General features: G+C 42.1%; 1 long non-coding RNA gene and 1 pseudogene across 1 annotated transcript; both read left to right on the top strand.

Moving 5' to 3' along the window:
* Nucleotides 1-1,647: 1,647 nt before the first annotated feature.
* Nucleotides 1,648-2,151, top strand: LOC134206841 (large ribosomal subunit protein P2-like; annotated as a pseudogene).
* Nucleotides 2,152-6,154: 4,003 nt separating this feature from the next.
* Nucleotides 6,155-7,370, top strand: LOC134209256 (uncharacterized). Its single transcript, XR_009978743.1, has 4 exons — nucleotides 6,155-6,490; nucleotides 6,547-6,685; nucleotides 6,747-6,813; nucleotides 6,870-7,370. It is a non-coding gene; the product is annotated as an uncharacterized LOC134209256 (long non-coding RNA).
* Nucleotides 7,371-7,733: the final 363 nt, after the last annotated feature.

Genomic DNA, 7,733 nt, shown 5'->3' with positions numbered 1-7,733 from the left:
ATACAAAGGAAGATTAAGGCGAGACGAATTTTTTTCAAAGTGCAAATTAACCGCTTGGAGACGCCATAAAGTTGCCTGGCGTCCGTAGCAGAATCACGAGCGCGCGTCGAAGGGAGATGCTACAAATATGTATTCGCATGCACGCTTAGCTTAGTTTACCCATAAATACGTAATCCTTTCACCCATATATGGGTTAATGCAAATTTACTGACATTATGAGTAAAATTCACTAATAAAATCGGTGAATTTTACTCATATTATTAATAAGCCTGTCTTACCCATATTTGGGTAATCTAGTTTACCAATTTATGGGTGAAAAAATAATCTTGTTGACAATTCCGCACAACATGGATGTTTGGATCTCCCGGAGATTTTTCCTATTAAATTCAATGTTGCCGTCGTTGCCGCTAAACAATAAATCAATCTTATGATTTTATACGATAAAATTGATTGGTGTTGCGATATTTTTATATAAACAATGTAAGTAGTATACAAATTTTACAGTTCGCAAATATTCAATTAAATTTGATCTTGCAGAATGTTCATCCCATTTGCTGCGATGCTCGGTAGCATCAATCGTCATTTCGAAGGTTTCCGTTGTTGGCGAGGCTCAATCTCATCATTAAGTGTTATAGGAACATAATATGTGCAACGCCGGTCATTCCTTAAGAATCGTGACTTTTGATGATGATGACAACGGAAATGGCGCTCGCAATTTCGAACACCAAAATATGTTCGGACACAGAACGATTGTTCCAAGCTGCTACAATCTTTGGCAACTGTCGTGTTTCCCGTGGACCATTCATTTTGCCTTCAAATTGGTGTCCGATTTGTTGCCCAGAATACCTTCGTCAAGCCGAACTAGTGCCCACTGGTAAGTAGATAATATTGCAAGCTCGACTGAAAGTGGAAACTTCGCGCTAGATGTTTTTTATTCAATTCTTAAACATGGTATTAGCACTATTTATTTTAAAAGCGCATAAAAACTACACTAGCAGTACATAGTAACATTTCATTTTCATCATCTTTGTAGGAACGAATACTAAAGAACAAGAAACCTCCACATCACTCTGGTTGCCGCTGCGAGAAAAACATAAAACAACCGGGACTGTTGAGGAATGCCAACAGCGGTGGAATACTGAATAAATAGATGCGGTCCACCTGATGTGGAAAACAGCGGTATTCACCTAATCAGCAGCCTTTCAACGAAACCCCCTGGAAAGGTAAGTTTGAATGACGATTCGCGCCCTTATCTTTTACAGGCATACATCTCGGTCTCTCTTATAGAAATCATTTTTTTTTAAACTTCGTAGGACCTTACGCCACCCACTCCTCAAGTTCGCTTGCGATTTCCGGAACGAGACGATAATGGTATTTTCTGGGCATTTGCTGTGATAACTGGGATGCAATATCTGCCACTTGTGTACTCCAACAGCTGCGGCTTCAATTTTCCTGGCCTTCGAAATGTCCTCGGCCCTCAGACGGCTGGTAACAGTTAAGCCACTAAGATCGTTTGCTCCGGTCAGTCACGCAACGGAACCATTGTTGGAGAAATACTGCCCGGAATTCTTTTGTAGTTAAAACGTCCAAACAAGTGGGTTAAGTTACAATTTTATGCCGCTCTCGTTTCGTGTCGGAAGGCCTTAAAAAATACGATACGTGGCTGCATACCTCCTGGCTGTCCTCGGCGGAAACGCCAGCCCATCGGATGCCGACATCGAGAAAATCCTAGGCTCGGTTGGTATCGAGGCCGATTCGACTCGCGTCACCAAGGTGGTCAACGAGCTCAATGGCAAGTCGGTGGAGGAACTGATTGCCTCCGGTCACAAGAAGCTGTCGTCGATGCCAGCTGTTTGAACCGCTCCGGCTGCTGATGCTGATGCTCCTGCTGATGGTGCCGCTGCCGCTCCTGCTGAAGAGAAGAAGGAAGAGTCGGAACCAGAGGACGACGTCATGGGCTTCGGTCTCGTTGAATAAGAAAGGATTCAACCACATCATTGGGATGTGTCGATGACCATTCGTACGAATGGTACAAATATTTTTTTCTGTGAAATAAGTTTCAGTTCATGTATTCGGCTATTCGGCAACATAAATGTTAAAGGAAAACTGCTGAAAAGTATTATCTCTATAGAGCTTGTAATAAAACCCGAGTTAAAGCAATAAATATTTGATGTATTTTGTATTTGATTGGTAAAATAATAATTTTAAGCAAAAAGATTTTAAAATTCAAAACAAAAAAAAATTACCCAGATATGAGTCAATTTAACCTATAATAAAGTACCCAAAAATAGGTGAACTTTACCAATATTTCCATGAACCGATTGTACTCATATATGAGTAAATGTCAATTCACCCATAAATACGTATGTGCACTTTTTCGAGATTATAGGTATAGTTCACCCATATTTAGGTGAACTGAACTAAGCGTGTGGATGGCTTCAGTGGCAGTCAAGTTTAATTCTTTCAAGATTCTTATTTGGTTTTGTTATTCCAGCCTATGGCGTGGGTCGTGTGGTCGTGATTCGAAATATGCATTATTGGGAATTAATCGATTCTTCTCATGGACACCATTTTAAACATAGGAAGATTGAGGCGAGACGAATTTGTTCAAAGTACGACGTCGTAGCAGAATTACGTTGCCGTTCTCAGCAGAATAACGAGCGCGTATTGTAGAGAGCTGCTGCAAATATGTATTCTTGCACTGGCACTAGATTCTTCATTTCACCAAACTGTTTTACGTAGTTTACGTCGGGCGGTCGTGTCTTGTACACAACCCTTATGATTTTTTTTTATGTGTTTTGTTTGCTTTTCTTGTACACTAAAATGCTAGAGGTTCTTCCCAGAAAAAAAGATTATTCGATAGAAAGCCCGAGGACCCATAGTGTTATATCACACACCCAAACCATTTCTAACTTTCTGCTGTTTCTTGTATCAAAAAATCAATATTGGTTATTTTGATAACTTTTTTATCTACCAAAAGTATTTTAGCCGTTATTCTCAACCAGTTTTGATGTACACTTTTTAGATGTAAAATGAAGTATACGATGTTGCTCAAATGTGCAATGGCAATTATTCACCCCACCAAACGTTCATTTTCCAAGCAGAGAAGGTGCTGCCAAGACGAATAGGCATGGAAGCCTTCAGCAATAGACAGTCGAATAATAGGTTCGTTCTCTTCGTCGCCTTCCAGCTTTAATTGACCGTGTAGAAAACGTTGAAAGTTGGATGGCTGTTCCGTTGACTGTCTTTTCATCACGAGCGCCTAACAAACGGGGTGGGAAAAATCTTAAGGGAAAAGTGAAAAGCAATTTGCGTACACTTTTCCGTTCTTTGGTGCCTGTAAGCCGTAGTTGCCGTCGACCGCTCAGTGCTTCCGCTAATGGACGGAGGTAGCTTTATTGTCGCCTAAATTTGCGGTCCATATTGAATGAAAATGCAAACATCTTTGGCTACGGTTTAAAAGTGGTCGACGCTCCACGCAAATATTTGTCGTTAAAGCAATTTGTGGAGAAATTGGCATGCTTTCATCAAATGAAATACAATTAGTTTTGAAGGCGTGAGTTGTTAACTTATGTTGAATTATTTTATTAATCGTTTATACGTTCCAGGAAGAGAATGGTTTCCACATACATATATCCAAACATGTCCTTGGATAGGGAAATAACAAACCTCGAGCAGATGATCGTTGTCATTTTTATCACACAAAGTAAGATACACTCAATCCTCCTTTTACGGCACTAATTGGGGACGTAAAAAGAATATTACTTTAAAAGAGTTTTTGCTTAAAATACTAGTTTTTTCACTTAATTCATTGATCGTTGGACAATTTTAAAAACGATACATAATCATAATTATGTAAATACCCAAATTGGATATATTATTACCACATGTTATCATAGGGCTTCCTAGAGCCATCTGGAGGTTAGGCTCTCAAGCCTCCACGTATGAACTACCATCTATAAGTATAACATCGATATTTCTTGCAATTCTTTAATCAAATTGGACATGCCTTCAACATTTGTTTCATGCCAAGTCATCCGTGAGTTCGAAAAATTGGAGTACAGGTCTGACTCGATTATCCGGAATATCGTTTTTTTTTACACTCCGGTTAATCGCAACACCAGAAAAAAAATCTGCAAATCAATAACGAAAAACTTATGTTTTTTTTTACTTGCAGTGGTGTAGTCAGAAATTATTAAGGAAAAACCCTGAATAGTCCACCTAGCGGTATCGGTGACTTGTGGAAAAATGTATTATGGAAAAATAGTATTTTTGTCATAACTTTTGAGCCCATAGTCCAACCCAACAAATTTTAAATATTAATTGATAAGACAGTCTCATTTGAATGCGTTTGAATGGTCGAGAATACGTGCTAAAATGACTAAACTATTTACGTGCTTTTTGTATAAGTATTTTTGCCACTATTTCAAAACCCAACGTTTGATCTAGTCAAATTTGAACCGAAAGCAATGAAACTATTGAGACCATTGTCCTATCCAGAAAATCTGAAAATTTTGTCTCAAATGCTCTGTGGGTATAACAACGCAACAGACTTTAACAGATGTATATTCTGGGAATACTGGATGACTAATGTACAAAAACGGGGAAGGGTCATTTGGCCGAAACCCATTCGGCCGAAAGCCATTTGGCCGAATGCCACTAGGCCGAACAGACCATTAGGCCGATACCCATCTGGCCGAAAGTCATTTTGGCATTTGGCCGAAAGTCATTTGGCCGAAAGGGTCGTTTGGCCGAATGTGTTGTTTGGCCGAAAGGGTCGTTTGGCCGAAAGGGTCGTTTGGCCGAAAGGGTCGTTTGGCCGAAAGGGTCGTTTGACCGAAATGATCGTTTGGCCGAATGGGTCGTTTGGCCGAAAGAACCGTTTGGCCGAAAGGGTCATTAGGCCGAAAGGGTAATTTGACCAAAAGGGTCGTTTGACCGAAACGGTCGTTTGGCCGAAAGGATCATTTAACCGAAAGGATCATTTGGCCGAAAGGGTAATTTGGTCGAAAGGGTCGTTTGGCCGAAAGGGGTCATTTAGAGAAAAATGAAGAGTGAGAAGTGAGACGTCTCACTTCTCACTCCTCATTTATCACTTTTCGCTGTAAAAAGTGAGTAGTACGAAGGGAGTAATGAGAAGTCTCACTACTCATTTCGCGGTTCTCACTTTTTAAAGTGAGAAGAGAAAAATGAAGAGTGAGAAGTGAGACTTTTCTCTTCTCATTGTTAGTTTTCACTTTTCAAATGAACTACTCGGCGACTATTTCGACCAAATGACCCTTTCGGCCAAATGGTCCTTTCGGCTAAATGATCCTGTCGGCCAAATGACCCTTTCCGCCAAATGATCCTTTCGGCCAAATGATCCTTTCGGCTAAATGATCCTTTCGGCCAAACGACCCTTTCGGCCTTTCACCCTTCGCTGTCGCTTTCCAAACGCTTTGCCAAACGACCCTTTCGGCCTTTCACCCTTCGCTGTCGCTTTGTGCTTCGCTTTCACCCTTCACTTCTCGCTGTCTAAAGTGAGAAGCACAAAGTGGGTAGTGAAACGTTTCACTATTCTCTTCATGCTCCTCTTTTGATGAATGAGGAGTGAGAAGTGATACGTCTTCTCACTCCTTATTTATCACTTCTCGATGTAAGAAGTGAGAAGTGCAAGGTGAGTAGTGAGACGTTTCACTATTCACTTCGCGCTCCTCTTTTTCACAGTGAGAAGTGAGAAATGAGGATTGAGAAGTGAAACGTCTGCAAAGTGGGTAGTGAGACGTCTCACTACTCATTTCGCACTTCTCACTTTTAACAGTGTGAAGAGAAAAATGAAGAGTGAGAAGTTAGACGTCTCTCTTCTTATTCCTAATTTCTCTCTTTTCAAATGAACTATTCGGCCAAATGACCTATTCGGCCAAATGACCCTTTTGGCCAAACGACCCTTTAAGCCAAATGACCCTTTCGACCAAATGACCCTTTCGACTAAATCACTCTTTCGGCCTAATGACCATGTTACGTAAGTTATGATTTTGCTTTATTTTGACTAAATTTCGTCCAGTGTGCAAATAAGTTCGATCATTCATCCCAGTGTAAACTGTCCTGAATGTAAATAATCGCAAGTACAAAAGGTACAAACTTGAAAATGATGCACAGGTTGAAGATTTTCCTGTCGCACAAGATGGCAGTTGCAACATCCGCTGTGGGGAAAAAAGCAACATCGAGAAGATTGGAACCAACAAAGAAAATAAAAGTTCGTGAACAGGCTGTGAAAACGGGAGCTCAGTCATTCTCGCCAATAACGGTTTCGCGTGTGATTCTTGCGGCTGCAAGACAGTGCCGCTGGTAAAACTCATCGGCTTGACAAGACCGCTGAAAAGGCAAGAAACCCGAGAATCGTCACAATTGCCACCGTCAGCAATCAGCCCATCTCACACGAGGCATGAGAAAAACGGAAGCAGATAATCTGGGAAGGCTGTGGACAAAATTCACGACAGGATTTTACCCGGTAAGTAATTTTAGCAGACATACCAGTGAAATGTGCTAACATGACAATTCATGCAGGTGGAAATTTAAATCCCCGAGTGTCCAGCTTTTCGGTCAGAACGACTCACGATCCTCGAGAGTGTCATTCAGACTCAAACGGTGGCGACAAATACGTTGGTCACACCAAGTGTTTGCCAATCGAAAAGTTCACAGAAAGGTAAGGAACATCGAGAAGCCATTAAAAACACGTTTTTAATAAGAAAAAACCTTCGACACAGGTTCGCTACCGGTACTGAATTCCTTGGTCTCTGTCGCATTCGGGAACGAGAAGAGCCTTCCCAGGAAGTAAGAACGAATAACAATCTTTGGGCGTATTCATTCTGTCTCGAAACGTGCCTCAGGGCTCTTCTTTTGTGTTTTTTTTTTGCAGTTTGAGTGTACTGCGTGAAGACCGGGATCAACCAACCCCCTGTGTGGCAGAAGCCGCAAAACGAACACTCCGAAAGACGGACCGAGAAGAAGCGCCGGCGGGATCGCGCTCAAGACGCGGATCTGAATGATTCAGTATCGCGGGAAACACGGAACTGATAGGAAAAGACGGTGAGAGTGAATCTGACCCCGCGAGGATCTGGCAGTCGTGACGTGGTCAGCCCGAATCCCCTTTCCAGCGGTCAGCGTTCCAGCGATCAAGGTGCACATCGATCACCTACTTTTTGAGGAGAGCAAAGGTCAATCCCACGCGACGGGAACTGTTCTTGCTGTTGGCAGGCGGGAGGTAGAGACGGGAGCGGCGGACGTGAGTTATAACACTAAGAAGATGAGAAGGGAAGAAGAAAGAAGAAGAAGAGCATGCACAGTGAGCAGGAGAATAGGGAAGTAGAAGAGGAATGAGGTATCGTATGGATGGGCCAAAATAAAAATATGTTTGCACACTGAATTATGTTTTGTGGCGTTTATTGTTGCTAGCCGGACCGACTAATCCCCCTTTTGATACGGAGAGGTCGTTTCACAACAACCATTTCGGCCAAATGACCCTTTTGGCTAAATGATCCTTTCGGCCATACGACCCTTTCGGCCTAATGACCCTTTCGGCCAAATGACCTTTTCGGCAAAATGACCCATTCGGCCAAATGACCCTTTCGGCCAGACGACCCTTTCGGCCAAATGACCCTTTCGGCTAAATGACCTAAATGACCCATTCGGCAAAATGACTCATCCGGCCAAACGACCCATTCGATCAAATAACCCTTTCGGCCAAACGACCC

The sequence above is a fragment of the Armigeres subalbatus genome, chromosome 1 (genome assembly GCF_024139115.2).
Source record: "Armigeres subalbatus isolate Guangzhou_Male chromosome 1, GZ_Asu_2, whole genome shotgun sequence".
NCBI lineage: Eukaryota > Metazoa > Arthropoda > Insecta > Diptera > Culicidae > Armigeres > Armigeres subalbatus.
The sequence above is the reverse complement of the archived record's forward strand: the minus strand, read 5'-3'. Positions and strand labels throughout refer to the sequence as shown.